This window comes from Balaenoptera physalus (genome assembly GCF_965194825.1).
Source record: "Balaenoptera physalus genome assembly, chromosome: 14".
Taxonomy (NCBI): Eukaryota; Metazoa; Chordata; class Mammalia; order Artiodactyla; family Balaenopteridae; genus Balaenoptera; species Balaenoptera physalus.
This window is the reverse complement of record NC_138893.1, coordinates 99,789,030-99,809,873: the sequence shown is the minus strand read 5'-3', so window position 1 is coordinate 99,809,873 and position 20,844 is coordinate 99,789,030.

Sequence of the window (20,844 nt, the reverse complement as noted above, 5' to 3'; positions counted from 1 at the left end):
AATCTTTGTCATTAAACATTTCAACAGGTAAAACAGAAATGTTCCCAATTTCTCTGGCCACCTGATGGTCAGGATCCACGGGCGAGCCACGAACTTCTTAGAGTGCAGCCCAGTCTGCTGCCAGGACAGACAAGAAGTGGCCTGATTCCAGCCTCCCAGGCTTCCAGAAGGAGGCGGCCACACTGCAAGCCAGGTCAGGAGAGTCCTGCATGGTCCGGGCCGGGAGATCCAGTCTGTCCATTCGGCTGGCCGATTCCGGGGGGGGCGCTCAGGGCCGCTGAGAGCCCTGCACTCAGGTCCTGCTTCCCTGCAGCGTGTGCGTGTGCATGTGCGTGTGCGTGTGTGTGTGTGTGTGTAGAGGGGGCGGTGGCTGACGGCTCCCATGGTTCCCAACCCGGGCACAGCGCTGTCTTCGAGGGGAGGCACGGGGAGAGTTAGGGGCACAGAAGCTGTTGGAGAGGAGAACCCACCGCGGAACTCTTTGCACACTGGCTCGCCCCACCCGGAGACCCGCCTGCCCATCGTGGGCCGCATGTCGCCCCCCAGTCCCGCAACCCCGAGGGCCGGGTGCCTGCTCTTTCAACAGCACAGGGTCTCACATGAAGGAGACCCAGTGTGGACTGTCAGCCCCCAACTCCTGATGCTGTGTTTGGGGAGAATGAACCCCCTTGACTGGGCGATGGGACCCTGTGAGGAAAGAGGTGGCGGCCCGATCCAAGTCGGGGCCTGGCTGAGATATGAGAAAACAGGAGCCAAGGGCAGGGCCTGGAGGCCAGGCCAACAGGAGGGGCACCCCCAGCCTTGGCCGGGCTCTCCAACGGTGACATTGTTGCTTTAGGGGACCTGGGACAGGTGACTGAATGTAATGGGAGTCTAAACTGGACCCTGAATGCGGCTTAAAGAAGGTGTGAAGGATGTTACTGAGACAGTGACAGCCATTGGAAGACAAACTCTGTGTCAGGATATCCTGCTCCATCCATTTAAATCCCTGAGATCTGTGACCTTTACGTGGCTACGCAGGATTGTTAGAGCAGCTGCGTGCGGATATATCTGGGGCACAATTCAGTCTGCAGCCAACTTGCAAGTGGTTCCAGCAAACACACAGGTGTGCGCACAGGCAGGCACAGCACACACACAAACATATGCACGTGCACAGCACAAATACATTCACACACTAGCATGTGAACACACATGCACCCATATGCCCATGCACACACTAATGTGTGCAAGTTCACATACCTATCCACATGCACAGCATATTTATGCAAACAGGCACATGCACACGCATAGCACACACACAGGGAATAAAGTGAATCCGTAAAGCATTAATTCCTGAACACAAGTGAAGCTGACATGTATTTTTCCCTTTTCTTAGCCTTGATGTTTTCCACAACAAAAAGTTTAAGAAAAAAGTTAATGGCAAATGACTTTTGATTCATAGGACTTTCTGATTTTATTCCACAAATATTATGACAGCAGAAATGAATGTAGATATTACATGTGTCCACTAATGGAAGAATGGAGAAGAAAAACACGGTCCATCAATACAAGGGAATGCTATTCAGCCTAAAAAGGAAGTCAATTCTGACACAGGATGCAGCAGGGATGAACCTTGAGGGCATTATGCTCAGTGATGTAAGCTAGACACAAAAAAACAAACAGTGCTTGATCCACTCATACAAGGCCCCTAGAGCAGTCGGAAATATAGAGACATAAAGTAGGATGTTGAGGGCCAGAGGCTGAGGGAGGGACAATGGGGAGTGAGTGTTTAATGGGGACTGTTTCAATTTTGCAAGATGAAAAAGTTCTGGAGGATGATGGTGGTCAGGTTTGCACAACAGTGTGAATTACTTCCTGACCCTGAAATGTGCACTTAAAAATGGTTAAGATAGTACATTTTATGTTATGTGTACCAGACCACAATTTTTAAAACTTTTCCAAAAACAACAGGAAATAGTCCATGAATACCACAAGATGCACAACTTCACTAACAACAGAGGGATTAAAGCCATAAGAAAAATACTGTGCATACACCTACCAGAATGGCAGACATGAAAGACATAGTATCAAATATCAGCAGGATGTGGAGCAATGGAAAGCCTGGTACGCAACGGGGGGATGCAACCACTTCTGAAGCAATCGGGCCTCAGATAGCGAAGTCCATGCACAGAGACCCACAGTGCTCCTCCCAGTTGAACACAAACCCACCAGCCCTGCACCAGGACACACGGACATGGACTGGCAGCCACAGGAGCCAAACCTGAAGGAACCTGAAGGCCATCACAGACGGATGCAGAAATGAACCATGCACGCTCCTATGAAGGAATATTCCACAGCAATGGAGTACATTTTGTTTAAAGGTAGTAAAACTATAAAAATTATTTTTTAAAGAAAACTATCTTTACAAGATGAAAGAATCTATAATTCTGGCACCTAGGGATTGTCGAATGCTCCTAAAAATAGATTGCTGTGGAAACGTTTATTATAGGGAAATTGACATATTCTCTAGGAAGGACGCGGTGAATGGGCCTGCTACATTTTCTACATTGAAGACATGTACAGGTTTTGATTCTACTTCTGTTAAATCAAGTGGGGCTTCACTGGATTTCTGCTACTGCGGAGATAATCAAATTCTGGGTAGGGGTCAGGAGAAAATTAGTCATAGGTGTTCTTGTGTAATAATTACTGTTGAAAGTGTAAATGATCCATTTACCAGTAAGACTGAGAATAGAATAACTGCTACATTACTTCATATGAGATGATCCTCTGTACTATTGTTCCTGGAGCTCCAGTGAGTGAGTATTTCGAATGTGAAGTTCATCCAGATCTGAGGATGGAATAAATGGCTAGGTGTGATATGGCTAATAGAAATAATATGCCTACATTTATACTAATTAGTGGATAAGATATGGGAAGAGGAATTCATGTTGTGAGAGGCAGGGTTATGGCTAGCATTGGGGCAATAATATATAAATTGATGATGTTGATGGACATAGTGGTTCTTTAATAAGTAATTTGAATGCCTCAGCAATGGGTTGTAATCATCCATGGGGGCTGATGATTTTTGGCCCTTTCTGGATTTGTATATAGCCTAGGATTTTCCATTTGGTTAATATGAGGAATGCTATGGTGAATTAAATTGGGTAATTTGTGAAAGAATGTTGATTATAAACATATTCTTAAGAAGAGGACTTGAACCAGTGCAGAAAAAGTTTCAGTTTTACATAATTACCGGGCTCTGCCAGCGTAACGAACCCTGTTCTACAGTAGGGTATGTATAAATTAATTGAATGTAGATTATATCATCATTTAGTTTGAAGACATTTTGTAAAGGAAGCCGTATTGCTCTTGTCCTTTCATACTGGAAGAAATCTGCAATAGACAGAAACCAACCAGGATGACTCCAGTCTGAACTCAGATCACGTGAGACTTTAATCGTTGAACAAACAGACAATTAATAGCAGTTATACCGTTGAAATGTCGTGATCCAGCATCAAGGTCATAAACCATATTGCGCATATGAACTCCAGAATACAATTACACTGTTATCCCTAGTAAAACTAGTTCCATTGACCAGTGTTTTAGAAGAACAGGTGATAAAGCATTTTGACTAGCTGGCCTAAATTTTAATCACTCAGAAGTGGTTTTATTCTCCAAAAAATAAATGGCGCATTTGCTCAAGACACACCTGCTTCAGTAGTTGTGGCGTGCAGACTCAGTAGTTGTGGCCCAATGGCTTAGTTGTTCCGTGGCACGTGAGATTTTCCCGGACCGGGGATCGAACCGGGTCCCCTGCATTGGCAGGCGAATTCTTAATCACTGCATCACCAGGGAAGTCCCAGATTCGCTGTCTCCCTTTTAATATACCTTAAGCCCAAAGAATCCATGGAAAATTGTTAGAGAAAATAAGGCAATAAAATATTGTAAGGACTATAACAGAAGCATATAGTACACAGTTCATATAGACACATCCCAAGCAGTTACAAAGTATATTAAAAGGGAGGCTGCAATTTTAAAAGAATAAGAAAAATTATACCCACAAACTCCCAATCTTTCCTGAAACGTTGCAATCTGAAACCGTATTGTAGGAAGCAGAAGATTCCAGGAGATATTCTACAAATGAAGGACTCCAAACCCTGTGGTTGGATAAGGAATTCTGGAAGGAAGGTATCCTCACCCAAGGAGAGCAGGTTCCTATACTTCTCTAACATCACATCCCTGTACAATTCCCATTGATCTTGGTCCAGGCATTCTCACTCCTCTTGACAGAAATCTATGGCCACATCCTGGAATGTCAGCAGTCCCTGAAATTCAACGTACACATGCCATGTGGCCACGGGAAGAGTTCATAATATGACCCAAGAAGAAAACAGCAAGTTAAGAGAAGGTTTTAATTTAGAAGAGTCTCTTCAATTATCCACTAATATATATATATATATATATATATATATATATATATATATATATATATAATTTTTTTTTTTACAAAGTAACTTTCTCTACCTTATTTCTAACTACAAGAAAAGAGTATGGCATGTGATCCACAAAACCAGTATAGAGACTATACTTGTCTGGAAAAGAAATGATAAAATGATGGTTTCAACACAGGCATATGCATTTTTGAGTGTTTTATTTATATCAAACTGGATAAAATGTGTGTATTTCTCATAGAGAAAAGACCTGTCGAGGTAGAAATGTACCTTTCAACTCTTCATGGGTACACGAGTACACTGGGGAGATTGTAAAAGTGCAGATTGTGATTCAGTAGGTCCGGTGGGCCTGAGTTCTATTTTTTTAACAAGCTCATTTTTAACTAGTGATGCCACAGTCTCTGATTCATTAACCACAACTGTGAATATCAGAGACATAATTAGAAAGGTAAAAATTCACATTTAATTTTGAACTTAAAGTGTTTTATGGATTTTACACCTTTAATAGAATAGTGAGCACAGCAGCAACAATCATTTGTGAGTAATTACTATAGACTGTGTATCTTTCTAATTTTTTTGTGTAGGATTCCAGGAAAAAGGCCTGGGCTGCGGCCACAATGGGCGTGGCCCCCGTGCCGGGCCGCCCCTCCAGGACCCCCGACGGGGCCCTGCGCTCCTGGCGGCTCCCTCCCCCGCCGCCCCGCTCCCTCCCGGAAGGCCTCGGGGCAGAGCGGTCCCACCCACTGCGCGCTGAACAGAGCCCGCGTTTCCTCAGAGCTGGAACTCCCGGCTCAGGCGGGGTCTCTTCCCTCCGCCTTCACGGAACTGCCCCGGAGCCCGAGGGGAGGGCGACCTCACTGAGGCTGCCGGCTCTGGAGGTGCCCCGGCGGCCGAAGCCATGACAGTCGCGGGGACGGCGGGCCGGGTAAGTGGACGCCGACCCTCCGCCTGGTCCGGTGCCCGGGCGGCAGCACAAGACCAGCTTCTGAGGGGCAGGGGTTCGCTGCCACCCGCCGCTGCTGTGCAGAAAGAGCGGCCTCCAGCGTCTGGTCCCCGGGAACTTCGGTCCGTCCTCTCGCCCCTGCCCTCGTCCTGGCTCGCGAGGCCTGGTGGGCGTGAGGAGGGGGTCGGCCTGAGCGTCCTGAGGGGAAACGGGGCAAGGGAGGCGCAGGGTCCGGCTGCAGCGTCAGCGCCCCTCTTCCCGACTGCGGGGAAAGCGGCTGAAAACTCCTCCCGAGGCGCGCAGGCCCCTTATTCAGCCGAGTCCCTCTGCGCTCCTTCCTCCCTGAGCTAAAGTACCGGGGGTAGGGGACAGGGCAGGGAACTGGCGCAGGTAATGGGGAACATCCAAAGGTGATTGTTAACTAAGGAAAACCAGCTCTCCCAAGGTGAGGAATGCGGCGCTTTTCTTTGCCTGGGCTCACTGAATTCCTTCCTTTGAGATGCACCTCAGCTCTCTGGGGCCTGCATTCTGTATTTGCATATCCTGAGTGCCTCAGGGCCCGCCGGCTCACATTGGAGGGCTGCAAGTGCTGAAGACTGTGACATCCTTTGTTTACTGATAGGGCAAGAACTATTCCATTTCTCACAGGCTTGAGTGGCAGACAGTGGAAAAAAGTCAGAGAATCTCACTCGGCCTGTACTTTGGTTTACATATAGATAATATTTATACTTAACTGTGCTAATAGAGGTTCTCAAGTCCAATCAACTTGTACTACTGCCGTCTATGTATCAATTTCATCAATATCATAAGATAAATGCCTATAGAATTGACTTAATCCATTTAAATAGGATAATGATTTTGAAAGGAAACATAATAGAAATATAACAACGAAACCTTTACCACTAAAGGCTGGGTCTGGAACACCCTAAATAAATGTTCCATTGTTAAAATATTGAAAGATGTAGTCAATAGAAATATCAACAAAAATGACAAATAATAAGGGTAGCAGAATGTTGAAATGTTCTATCTTTATCATTAAAGTGGCAGAAAATCATTTATTAGTAGGCACTGGGGGCAGAAGATGCCTGATTTTATATCTGTGTCATATTTGTGCAGTTGTTTCAACAAGTAACTTAAAGAAAAAATGGAAAAACAAGGAGGTTTGTGCCTGAGATCATGTTGATGTGAAACCAGGGATGGCCACCTTGTGCCAGGTGAGTTAAGTTTACCTGGCAGGTAGACCGCAGAGCTCCTGGGAAGCAAGGGTTGGAATTTTTCTGCTGGGTGCCCCTTAGGTTCTGTGACTTGACTGACTGTGAGTCATGTTTCGGGAAAGACCTGATCACAGGAACAGGGTGGGAATAGAGTGATTTGGGGAGCAGCTAACAACATTCATCACAGCTCACGGCCTGAATGAATTTTAAAGAAACAGGAAAACAAATGCTTCTTATGGAATCAGAGAATGTGAGGGCTGGACAATCCCAGAAAATGAGGAACACCCATCCCATTTTCCAGATGACAAAACAGAGGTCCAGCAAGGTGAAATCCCTCACCCAAGTTGCACCCGTCTCTCCTCCCCACTACGTGGTTCATGAAAGCAGGACTCTTCCTGCCTTGATCACTGCTGAACCCCAAAAAGGGCCAGGCATCTAGCAGCTGCTCCAAAAATTTGGGTTGACTGTAGGAACAATGCTATTTCTTTCTTTCTCACTCTTATTCAGGATTGTGCCAAGAACTCGCCAGGTTGCAATGTAATTCGATAAATGTAAATATTAATTGAGTTTTGTTGTGATGAGGACTTAGGCTTTGAAGGTAACAGACTTGGTTCAGATCTTGGTTCTGCCACTCCATAGCTGTTTGGCTTTGGGAAAATTACTAAACCTCTCTGAGATTATTTCCTCCTTTGTAAAGTGGGGATAAATCTATCTGAGCCAGCAGAGCAGCTGCATGAGAGATATGCCCTAAATATTGGTCTTTCTCACTCTCCTACGCCATCTCTCTGTTCTTCCCAGAGAAGCTGTACAGAAGGATATAGTACTTTTGTTTAAAATAATTAACTAATTAATTAATTAATTTGTTTTTGGCTGCGTTGGGTCTTCGTTGCTATGCGCAGGCTTTGCCTAGTTGCGGCAAGCGGGGGCTACTCTTTGTTGCGGTGCGCGGGCTTCTCATTGCGGTGGCTTCTCTTGCTAGCCTTAACCCCAATGCTAGCCTTGACCCTGGCTCTCACAACATGAATTCCTCTTCCCATATCTTATCCACTAATTAATATAAATGTAGGCATATTATTTCTATTAGCCATATCACACCTAGCCATTTACTCCATCCTCAGATCTGGATGAACTTCACATTCAAAATACTCACTCACTGGAGCTCTAGGAGCAATAGCACAGACAATCATCTCACATGAAGTAATGTAGCAGTTATTCTATTCTCAGTCTTACTGATAAATGGATCATTTACACTTTCAACAGTAATTATTACACAAGAACACCTATGACTAATTTTCTCCTGACCCCTACCCAGAATTTGATTATCTCCTCAGTAGCCGAAATCCAACGAAGCCCCACTTGATTAAACGGAAGTAGCATCAAAACCTGTATATGTCTTCAATGTAGAAAATGTAGCAGGCCCATTCACCCCGTCCCTCCTAGAGAATATGTCAATTTCCCTATAATAAACATTTCCACAGCAATCTATTTTTAGGAGCATTCGACAATCCCTAGGTGCCAGAATTATATACAGCCCAAGTCATCATTAAACACATCTAACAATCTCCTTTCTATTAATTTGAGCCTCCTACCTACAATTTTGATATGATCAACGCATACATCTCTTATAAAAAGTATTTTACGACTAACATTAACCCTATGTATATGAGAGTTTTCACTACTTGTCATCATACCAGGCAACCCACCACAAATTTAAGAAATATGTCTGACAAAACAGTTACTTTGATAGAGTAAATCACAGAGGTTTCAATGCTCTTATTCCTGGAATTGAATTCTTCCTAATAATTTTACATTCTCCATGCTACCTACCACATTACACCACATGCTATATAGTAAAGTTCTCTAAGTAAGCTTCAGGCCCATACCCCCAAAATATTTTTATATATCCTTCCTGTGCTAATAAACTCTCATTGTTTTTACCATCATTCTACTGACCATTTTCTCAGGAAATATAATTGTATAACAAGCTCACACTGGTTAATGGTATCCCCATTCTAATAAAAAACATGAACCCATAAGCTACAGAAGCATCCAACAAATATTTCCTAAAACAGTCCACCACATCAATACTACTTATAATGGCTATTATCATTAATCTAATATACTCTGGTCAAAGAGCACAATGAATAACAAGAATCTTTAATCCAGCAGCATCCACCCTCATGACAATCGCCCTTGTCACAAAAGTAGGACTTTCCCCATTTCACTTCTGAGTGCCTGAAGTCACACGAGGCATCCCATGAACAGCAGACCTGATGCTATCAACATGACAAAATTGCACCCCTATCAGTTTTATACCACATGTCACCTTCCATCAACCTAAATATACTATTAATCATAGTGATATTATAAATCATAGCTGGAGGCTGAGGCAGACTTCGCCATACTCACCTGGAAAATATTACACCCTCCTCATCAATTGCCCATATAGGATGAATAACAGCTATTATAATGTATATTCAGATTATAACAATCCTAAACATACTAATTTATATCATAACAACACTATCTTCTTCTTATTTATGCCCAGATCATGTACTACAAGAGTATCATTATCACACACATGAGATAAAACACCTCCCATCCCAATCATTTTCCTCACCATTATAGTATCATTAGGACATCGCCCATCACTATCAGGCTTTCTACCCAAATGAATAATTATCCAAGAGATAACAAAAACGACAACATCATTCTACCAACACTAATAGCCATCATAGCATTCCTCAGCATATATTTCTACTTGCAGCTAACATACTCCACATCACTAACTATATTCCCTTCATTAAACAACACAAACACAAAACAATTTGAACATACAAAGAAATAACCTTCCTATCATTACCAATCATAATACCCACACGGTTACTACACACAACACCCATTCTATCGGTGCTGGACTAGGAATTTAGGTTAGTTCAGACCAAGAGCTTTCAAAACCCTAAACAAGTGAAATTTACTTAATTCCTAAAAATAAGGATTGCAAGACTTTATTCTACATCAATTGAATGTAAAGCAAACACTGTATTGAAGCCAAATCTTTACGAGATTGATGAGTTTTAACCCCAGGAAACTTTAGTTAACAGGCAAATCCTCTAGTCAACTGACTTCAGTCTACTTCTCCTTCATTTGAGAAAGAAAAAAAGAAAAAAAAAAAAAAAAGGCAGGATAATCACTGGCAGAATTGAAGCTGCTTCTCTGAAGTTACAATTCAATTTGTTGATTCACCACAGGGTTTGCCAGAAAGAGGGCTCAATCTCTGTCTTTAGATTTACAGTCTAATGCTAACTCAGTCATTTTACCTCTGTTCATACACTGCTGATTATTTTCAACAAATCACAAAGATATCGGCATTTTATATTTACTATTTGGTGCTTGAGCTGGAGTAGCAGGCAGCACCTTAATTATATTAATCCAGGCTGAGCTATGCTGACCTGGACCGCTACTTGGAGATGCCCAAATCTGTAAGGTTGTCATAACAGTCCCTGCACTTGTAATAATTTTCTTTATAGCTGTACCCGCTATGATTGCAGGCTTTGAAAACTGATTTGGGCCACTAATAACTCGGACACCTGAAGTAGCATTTCCCCCAATAAATCATATAAACTTTTGACTACTTCCCCCATCATTCTTACTCCTACTCATATCACCAATAGTAGAAGCTGGTTCTGGTACCAGTGGGACGGTGTATTCAGCTCTAGCCTGCAATCTGGCCCATGCAGGAGCCTCTGTCGACCTAACTGTTTTCTCCTTACATTTAGCAGGTGTCTCCTCAATTCTTGGTATTATTACTTTTATTACTATAGTCTTTAATACAAAACCAGCAGTCATATCCCAATACCAAACACCATTATTTGTTTAATCTTCCCCAATTATAGCCATATTACTATAATTACCAATCTCAGTCCAAGCAGCCAGAATTGCCATGCTGTTAAGAGATAGAAATCTAAACACTACTTTCTTTGACCCTGCAGGAGGAGACCGAATCCTATACCAACACCTCTTTTGATACTTTGCTCACCCCGAAGTCTGTATTCATGGCCTAACAGGGTTTGTTATAAACTCACATAGCATTACATACTATTTAGGACAAAAATTGCCTTTCAGCTATCTGGGAATAGTATGAGTCATGTCCACTGGTTTTTTAGGAGTTCTCTTGTGGGCCCATCATATGTTTACCATAGGGATAGCTGTGGACTCAGGAGCATACTTTGCATCAGCTACCGTAATTACTTCTATCCCTACAGGAGTAAAAGTATCTAGCTGATTAGCAACTCTTTATTTAATTTTTCTTTTACTTTTCTTTTTTTTTTTTTTTTTTGGCTGAGTTGGGTCTTGGTTGCTGCGCATGGGCTTTCTCTGGTTGCGGTGAGCGGCAGCTACTCTTCGTTGCGGTGTGCGGCCCTTTCATTGCAGTGGCTTCTCTTGTTGCAGAGCACGGCCTCTAGGCGCGTGGGCTTCAGTAGTTGTGGCTTGCGGGCTCTAGAGGGCAGGCTCAGTAGTTGTGGCACACGGGCTTTTTGCTCCGCGGCATGTGGAATCTTCCCAGACAAGGGCTCGAACCCGTGTTCCCTGCATTGGCAGACGAATTCTTAACCACTGCGTTACCAGGGAAGTCCCTGGTTAGCAACTGTTCACGGAGGTAATACTATATGACCTCCCACTATATTATGAGTTTTAGGCTTTAGTTTTTCTTTTTACAGTAGGTGGTTTGACAGGAATCATCTTAGTCAACTCATCCCCAGACATTGTCCTCCAGGATACATACTATGTAGTAGCACACTTCCATGACCTAATGTCCATGGGAGCAGTCTTCACTATTATAGGAGGCTTTCTACACTGATTCCCACTATTCTCAGGTTATACAGTTAACTCAGCATGAGCAAAAATTCACTTCACAAGTATATTTGTAGTAGTAAATATGACTTCCTGCAGCACTTTCGTGGCCTCTCAGGGATGTCACTACGTTAGTCTGAGTACACTGAGGCACACACAACATGAAATATTTTGTCTTTAGGCTCATTCATCTCAGTAGCAGCAGTAATGCTAATAATCTTCATACTTTGAAAAGCATTTGTGTCTAAAGAAGAAGTCTTAGCAGTGGGAATTGCTACTCCTAACCTAGAATGGTTACACGGATGTCCTCCACCATATCCTACGTTTCAAGATCCTACCTATGTAAATGTAAAATAAGGAAGGACTCAAGTCCTTTTCAACCAGTTTCAAGCCAACACCATAACAATTATGTCTTCCTCAATAAATGAGATAAAAGTAAAAAGTGATGTAGCTTTGTCAAAGTTAAATGATAGGCTAAAATCCTGTATATGCCTAAGGCATATCAATGTCATCTAGGCTCTCAAGATACAACATCACCGATTATGGAAGAACTTTTACATTTTCTTCATCACACATTAATAGTGATTTTTAAAATAAGTTCTCTAGTCCTCTATATCATTTCACTAATATTGACATCTAAACTCATATGCATACAATAGATGCCCAGGTAGAGAAAATGTGAACAATTTACTAGCTATTATTGTAATCTTAATTGCCCTATCATCATTGTGAATCCTTTACATGATACATGAAATCAATAACTCTTCCCAAACCATAAAAAAACTATGATTCAGTAACGATACTGAAGCTACAAATACACAGATTACGAAGATTTAAATGTTGACTCCTCTGTAATCCCCACATCAGAGCTAAAACCAGGAGAATAATGACTAATAGAAGTCAACAACCGAGTAGTTAGGGATAGTCATTGAATATTAGTTTCATCTGAAATTGTTGTACACTCCGGAGTTGTTCCTTCTCAGGCCTAAAAGAAGCTGCTATCCCAGGACGCCTAACTTAAAGAATCCTAATATCAACAGGACCAGGCCTATGTTGTGGACAAGAGAGCTCGTTTTCCTGAGTTCAAAGACAGGACAGAGGGATATGTCTGAGATATGGGGTGAATCTGCAGCCCATGGGGATGCACTCTCCAAGCTCCAGTATAGGAATGGGGCCTCTAGGGTCCCAGGCCACCCACCACGCCCTCTGGAGCAGGATCTGGGCAACATTCCCTGTCAGTGATGAGGCAGCCCTAGCACTTGTCACGGCCCGATGTCGTGTCCTATGTGGGCCCCATGCTCTTGGGACCACACCCCACACTCTGCAGGTCCATGCTACAGGGTCCTTCATGCCTCAGGAGTAGAGACCACACAGTAAGCAGTTCCCTCCCCAACCAGCAGGAGGAGGGGAGGAGAGCAGGGGCACCAGGGGACTCTCACTCAGACAACAACACCCCAGCGGTGCCAGCGGGGACAGTGATGATGCAGATGAGGCACAGACCAAGAGATGGGACCAGAGGACCCAAAAGGCAGCTGGTCAGGTCCTGGCTCACCTGCACCCCGGACACCTTTGTCCCGCATACACCCCCTTCCTCATACACCCTCTCCTTAAATGCAGATTCTTCAGATGCGAACAGGCAGAGCTTCAGACTGAAAGTCAGCTCTTCCAAAATGACCCGTCAGCAAACACTGCAGGATTCCACTCCAGTGAGTGCCCTGCAGTCGACAACTCAGGGACTGAAGTGGCTATCGGTGCCAGGGGCAGTGGGAGGGAATGGGGAATGAGACTTTCATGGTTGTGGAATTTTGGTTTTGCAGGACGAAAAGTTCTAGTGATGGTGGTGATGGCTCCACGAGAAAGTGAATCTATCTGATGCCTCAGAAACGTGCACTTAAAATGGTGATGATGGTAAAGGGTATGTGACGTGTGTTTTATTTCACTTAAAATAAATTCTTAAAATAATGTCTTGTTAATTGAGATTCCATTTCGACTCCCCTTCATCACAAATGTCGGAGGCCCAGACACAGTCCCCTACCTTAGGGGCCATCACGGTACCCTCACAGAGCACGTGGGAGACCATTCTTAGGGGGGGCTAGACTGTGCTCACCTGACCTCTGTCCAAGGGGACCCAGGCAGTGGTGACCCCCATAGATTAGACATATGATATGCTATCGTATTAATACGATACCACCAAGTGTTGTCACTCACCGGAACACAGAGCAGCAACCCACTCAAACATGCCTGACCTCATATGACTGTGACAAGATGAAGAGAAGAAAAGGAACCACAGGTTAATCAGGACAACACCCTTAATGCAGAGGTTGGAAATCTCAAAGGGGACAGGACACACTGCAGGCAAAGAGCGCATATGCGGTCTCCCCATCCATGTGATCCTGACCCATGCAGGTATGGTGAGACCCACACAGTCCCCGCACCCTATACCTGGGGCCACACATCCACACTCACCAGGGTGACCCACCTCCCCAGACCCCTCCACCTGGGTCACATGTCCACAGTCCCAGGGTGACCTCACCTCCCCAGACCCTGCACCTGGGGTCACACGTCCCCTTGGTCAGGACACCATGGCTCTGCAGGGGGCTCCCCCAATGTGGAAACAAGCTGGGTCCCTGGGACCTCCTGGGATGGGAAAAAGTGTCAGGTGGGTCTCCTTTCCCCACACTTGTCCCAGAGGAGTCCTCCTCTTCTCACTTTGGTTCTGTGTGATTTTAACTGTTTGTACAGCTTTCATACTAAAGTTGAACACACGACCCTGGTGCTGGCATGCTCAGTCCTTTCTCGTCTCACTTACATGTTGAGAAAACTCACAGGACAGCAGGGCTGAAAGCCGAGGGGCAGCTCTGGACTCTGCTGAGTAGGGACGGTAGACTGGAGGGAGAGCTCAGCAGCAGCCTCAGCTGTCACCCATCGGCCTTTTGCCCGATCTGCGTGCCCTGCAATCAATTCAGCAGCTAAACCTGCTTCCCTATGCACCATGCACGTGCTGGTAAATTGGAATTATTGCCAGGTAGTCCTCCTGAGGATTCTCCATGAGCCCCAGGGAAGGTGAACCTTGCAGGGATTAAGACTAAGGCCCCGACCATAGCACTGACCCTTGGGAGGACCAGGTCACCACACTCAGAAGAGAGGCTGTTACGTAGACAAGCCCACCTCAGCTCCAGACCCCAGACATCTAAGCACTGACATTCAGATGCAGGCACGGAGCTTCCCAGTACTGAGGCCAGGCCGGGTCTCTACCCAGGTCCCCATAGTCCTAGCGTACACAGAACATGGTCAGGTCTAAATCTTCTTATTATAGACAACACATGGTCAGCTCTAAACATAATCAGTAGACAGGACATGCAGAGGTCTAAATCTACCATGTAGACACAACTTGATCATGTTTAAACTAGCTTAGGGCTGATCTCATAGGGGGTACAGATCACACACATGGGTCTCTCATCTTTGGACACCCACGTCAGGAAACTGAACAAAATCTTTGTCATTAAACATTTCAACAGGTAAAACAGAAATGTTCCCAATTTCTCTGGCCACCTGATGGTCAGGATCCACGGGCGAGCCACGAACTTCTTAGAGTGCAGCCCAGTCTGCTGCCATGACAGACAAGAAGTGGCCTGATTCCAGCCTCCCAGGCTTCCAGAAGGAGGCGGCCACACTGCAAGCCAGGTCAGGAGAGTCCTGCATGGTCCGGGCCGGGAGATCCGGTCTGTCCATTCGGCTGGCCGATTCCGGGCGGGGCGCTCAGGGCCGCTGAGAGCCGTGCACTCAGGTCCTGCTTCCCTGCAGCGTGTGCGTGTGCGTGTGCGTGTGCGTGTGTGTGTGTGTGTGTAGAGGGGGCGGTGGCTGACGGCTCCCATGGTTCCCAACCCGGGCACAGCGCTGTCTTCGAGGGGAGGCACGGGGAGAGTTAGGGGCACAGAAGCTGTTGGAGAGGAGAACCCACCGCGGAACTCTTTGCACACTGGCTCGCCCCACCCGGAGACCCGCCTGCCCATCGTGGGCCGCATGTCGCCCCCCAGTCCCGCAACCCCGAGGGCCGGGTGCCTGCTCTTTCAACAGCACAGGGTCTCACATGAAGGAGACCCAGTGTGGACTGTCAGCCCCCAACTCCTGATGCTGTGTTTGGGGAGAATGAACCCCCTTGACTGGGCGATGGGACCCTGTGAGGAAAGAGGTGGCGGCCCGATCCAAGTCGGGGCCTGGCTGAGATATGAGAAAACAGGAGCCAAGGGCAGGGCCTGGAGGCCAGGCCAACAGGAGGGGCACCCCCAGCCTTGGCCGGGCTCTCCAACGGTGACATTGTTGCTTTAGGGGACCTGGGACAGGTGACTGAATGTAATGGGAGTCTAAACTGGACCCTGAATGCGGCTTAAAGAAGGTGTGAAGGATGTTACTGAGACAGTGACAGCCATTGGAAGACAAACTCTGTGTCAGGATATCCTGCTCCATCCATTTAAATCCCTGAGATCTGTGACCTTTACGTGGCTACGCAGGATTGTTAGAGCAGCTGCGTGCGGATATATCTGGGGCACAATTCAGTCTGCAGCCAACTTGCAAGTGGTTCCAGCAAACACACAGGTGTGCGCACAGGCAGGCACAGCACACACACAAACATATGCACGTGCACATCACAAATACATTCACACACTAGCATGTGAACACACATGCACCCATATGCCCATGCACACAGTAATGTGTGCAAGTTCACATACCTATCCACATGCACAGCATATTTATGCAAACAGGCACATGCACACGCATAGCACACACACAGGGAATAAAGTGAATCCGTAAAGCATTAATTCCTGAACACAAGTGAAGCTGACATGTATTTTTCCCTTTTCTTAGCCTTGATGTTTTCCACAACAAAAAGTTTAAGAAAAAAGTTAATGGCAAATGACTTTTGATTCATAGGACTTTCTGATTTTATTCCACAAATATTATGACAGCAGAAATGAATGTAGATATTACATGTGTCCACTAATGGAAGAATGGAGAAGAAAAACACGGTCCATCAATACAAGGGAATGCTATTCAGCCTAAAAAGGAAGTCAATTCTGACACAGGATGCAGCAGGGATGAACCTTGAGGGCATTATGCTCAGTGATGTAAGCTAGACACAAAAAAACAAACAGTGCTTGATCCACTCATACAAGGCCCCTAGAGCAGTCGGAAATATAGAGACATAAAGTAGGATGTTGAGGGCCAGAGGCTGAGGGAGGGACAATGGGGAGTGAGTGTTTAATGGGGACTGTTTCAATTTTGCAAGATGAAAAAGTTCTGGAGGATGATGGTGGTCAGGTTTGCACAACAGTGTGAATTACTTCCTGACCCTGAAATGTGCACTTAAAAATGGTTAAGATAGTACATTTTATGTTATGTGTACCAGACCACAATTTTTAAAACTTTTCCAAAAACAACAGGAAATAGTCCATGAATACCACAAGATGCACAACTTCACTAACAACAGAGGGATTAAAGCCATAAGAAAAATACTGTGCATACACCTACCAGAATGGCAGACATGAAAGACATAGTATCAAATATCAGCAGGATGTGGAGCAATGGAAAGCCTGGTACGCAACGGGGGGATGCAACCACTTCTGAAGCAATCGGGCCTCAGATAGCGAAGTCCATGCACAGAGACCCACAGTGCTCCTCCCAGTTGAACACAAACCCACCAGCCCTGCACCAGGACACACGGACATGGACTGGCAGCCACAGGAGCCAAACCTGAAGGAACCTGAAGGCCATCACAGACGGATGCAGAAATGAACCATGCACGCTCCTATGAAGGAATATTCCACAGCAATGGAGTACATTTTGTTTAAAGGTAGTAAAACTATAAAAATTATTTTTTAAAGAAAACTATCTTTACAAGATGAAAGAATCTATAATTCTGGCACCTAGGGATTGTCGAATGCTCCTAAAAATAGATTGCTGTGGAAACGTTTATTATAGGGAAATTGACATATTCTCTAGGAAGGACGCGGTGAATGGGCCTGCTACATTTTCTACATTGAAGACATGTACAGGTTTTGATTCTACTTCTGTTAAATCAAGTGGGGCTTCACTGGATTTCTGCTACTGCGGAGATAATCAAATTCTGGGTAGGGGTCAGGAGAAAATTAGTCATAGGTGTTCTTGTGTAATAATTACTGTTGAAAGTGTAAATGATCCATTTACCAGTAAGACTGAGAATAGAATAACTGCTACATTACTTCATATGAGATGATCCTCTGTACTATTGTTCCTGGAGCTCCAGTGAGTGAGTATTTCGAATGTGAAGTTCATCCAGATCTGAGGATGGAATAAATGGCTAGGTGTGATATGGCTAATAGAAATAATATGCCTACATTTATACTAATTAGTGGATAAGATATGGGAAGAGGAATTCATGTTGTGAGAGGCAGGGTTATGGCTAGCATTGGGGCAATAATATATAAATTGATGATGTTGATGGACATAGTGGTTCTTTAATAAGTAATTGGAATGCCTCAGCAATGGGTTGTAATCATCCATGGGGGCTGATGATTTTTGGCCCTTTCTGGATTTGTATATAGCCTAGGATTTTCCATTTGGTTAATATGAGGAATGCTATGGTGAATTAAATTGGGTAATTTGTGAAAGAATGTTGATTATAAACATATTCTTAAGAAGAGGACTTGAACCAGTGCAGAAAAAGTTTCAGTTTTACATAATTACCGGGCTCTGCCAGCGTAACGAACCCTGTTCTACAGTAGGGTATGTATAAATTAATTGAATGTAGATTATATCATCATTTAGTTTGAAGACATTTTGTAAAGGAAGCCGTATTGCTCTTGTCCTTTCATACTGGAAGAAATCTGCAATAGACAGAAACCAACCAGGATGACTCCAGTCTGAACTCAGATCACGTGAGACTTTAATCGTTGAACAAACAGACAATTAATAGCAGTTATACCGTTGAAATGTCGTGATCCAGCATCAAGGTCATAAACCATATTGCGCATATGAACTCCAGAATACAATTACACTGTTATCCCTAGTAAAACTAGTTCCATTGACCAGTGTTTTAGAAGAACAGGTGATAAAGCATTTTGACTAGCTGGCCTAAATTTTAATCACTCAGAAGTGGTTTTATTCTCCAAAAAATAAATGGCGCATTTGCTCAAGACACACCTGCTTCAGTAGTTGTGGCGTGCAGACTCAGTAGTTGTGGCCCAATGGCTTAGTTGTTCCGTGGCACGTGAGATTTTCCCGGACCGGGGATCGAACCGGGTCCCCTGCATTGGCAGGCGAATTCTTAATCACTGCATCACCAGGGAAGTCCCAGATTCGCTGTCTCCCTTTTAATATACCTTAAGCCCAAAGAATCCATGGAAAATTGTTAGAGAAAATAAGGCAATAAAATATTGTAAGGACTATAACAGAAGCATATAGTACACAGTTCATATAGACACATCCCAAGCAGTTACAAAGTATATTAAAAGGGAGGCTGCAATTTTAAAAGAATAAGAAAAATTATACCCACAAACTCCCAATCTTTCCTGAAACGTTGCAATCTGAAACCCTATTGTAGGAAGCAGAAGATTCCAGGAGATATTCTACAAATGAAGGACTCCAAACCCTGTGGTTGGATAAGGAATTCTGGAAGGAAGGTATCCTCACCCAAGGAGAGCAGGTTCCTATACTTCTCTAACATCACATCCCTGTACAATTCCCATTGATCTTGGTCCAGGCATTCTCACTCCTCTTGACAGAAATCTATGGCCACATCCTGGAATGTCAGCAGTCCCTGAAATTCAACGTACACATGCCATGTGGCCACGGGAAGAGTTCATAATATGACCCAAGAAGAAAACAGCAAGTTAAGAGAAGGTTTTAATTTAGAAGAGTCTCTTCAATTATCCACTAATATATATATATATATATATATATATATATATATAATTTTTTTTTTTTACAAAGTAACTTTCTCTAACTTATTTCTAACTACAAGAAAAGAGTATGGCATGTGATCCACAAAACCAGTATAGAGACTATACTTGTCTGGAAAAGAAATGATAAAATGATGGTTTCAACACAGGCATATGCATTTTTGAGTGTTTTATTTATATCAAACTGGATAAAATGTGTGTATTTCTCATAGAGAAAAGACCTGTCGAGGTAGAAATGTACCTTTCAACTCTTCATGGGTACACGAGTACACTGGGGAGATTGTAAAAGTGCAGATTGTGATTCAGTAGGTCCGGTGGGCCTGAGTTCTATTTTTTTAACAAGCTCATTTTTAACTAGTGATGCCACAGTCTCTGATTCATTAACCACAACTGTGAATATCAGAGACATAATTAGAAAGGTAAAAATTCACATTTAATTTTGAACTTAAAGTGTTTTATGGATTTTACACCTTTAATAGAATAGTGAGCACAGCAGCAACAATCATTTGTGAGTAATTACTATAGACTGTGTATCTTTCTAATTTTTTTGTGTAGGATTCCAGGAAAAAGGCCTGGGCTGCGGCCACAATGGGCGTGGCCCCCGTGCCGGGCCGCCCCTCCAGGACCCCCGACGGGGCCCTGCGCTCCTGGCGGCTCCCTCCCCCGCCGCCCCGCTCCCTCCCGGAAGGCCTCGGGGCAGAGCGGTCCCACCCACTGCGCGCTGAACAGAGCCCGCGTTTCCTCAGAGCTGGAACTCCCGGCTCAGGCGGGGTCTCTTCCCTCCGCCTTCACGGAACTGCCCCGGAGCCCGAGGGGAGGGCGACCTCACTGAGGCTGCCGGCTCTGGAGGTGCCCCGGCGGCCGAAGCCATGACAGTCGCGGGGACGGCGGGCCGGGTAAGTGGACGCCGACCCTCCGCCTGGTCCGGTGCCCGGGCGGCAGCACAAGACCAGCTTCTGAGGGGCAGGGGTTCGCTGCCACCCGCCGCTGCTGTGCAGAAAGAGCGGCCTCCAGCGTCTGGTCCCCGGGAACTTCGGCCCGTCCTCTCGCCCCTGCCCTCGTCCTGGCTCGCGAGGCCTGGTGGGCGTGAGGAGGGGGTCGGCCTGAGCGTCCTGAGGGGAAACGGGGCAAGGGAGGCGCAGGGTCCGGCTGCAGCGTCAGCGCCCCTCTTCCCGACTGCGGGGAAAGAGGCTGAAAACTCCTCCCGAGGCACGCAGGCCCCTTATTCAGCCGAGTCCCTCTGCGCTCCTTCCTCCCTGAGCTAAAGTACAGGGGGTAGGGGACAGGGCAGGGAACTGGCGCAGGTAATGGGGAACATCCAAAGGTGATTGTTAACTAAGGAAAACCAGCTCTCCCAAGGTGAGGAATGCGGCACTTTTCTTTGCCTGGGCTCACTGAATTCCTTCCTTTGAGATGCACCTCAGCTCTCTGGGGCCTGCATTCTGTATTTGCATATCCTGAGTGCC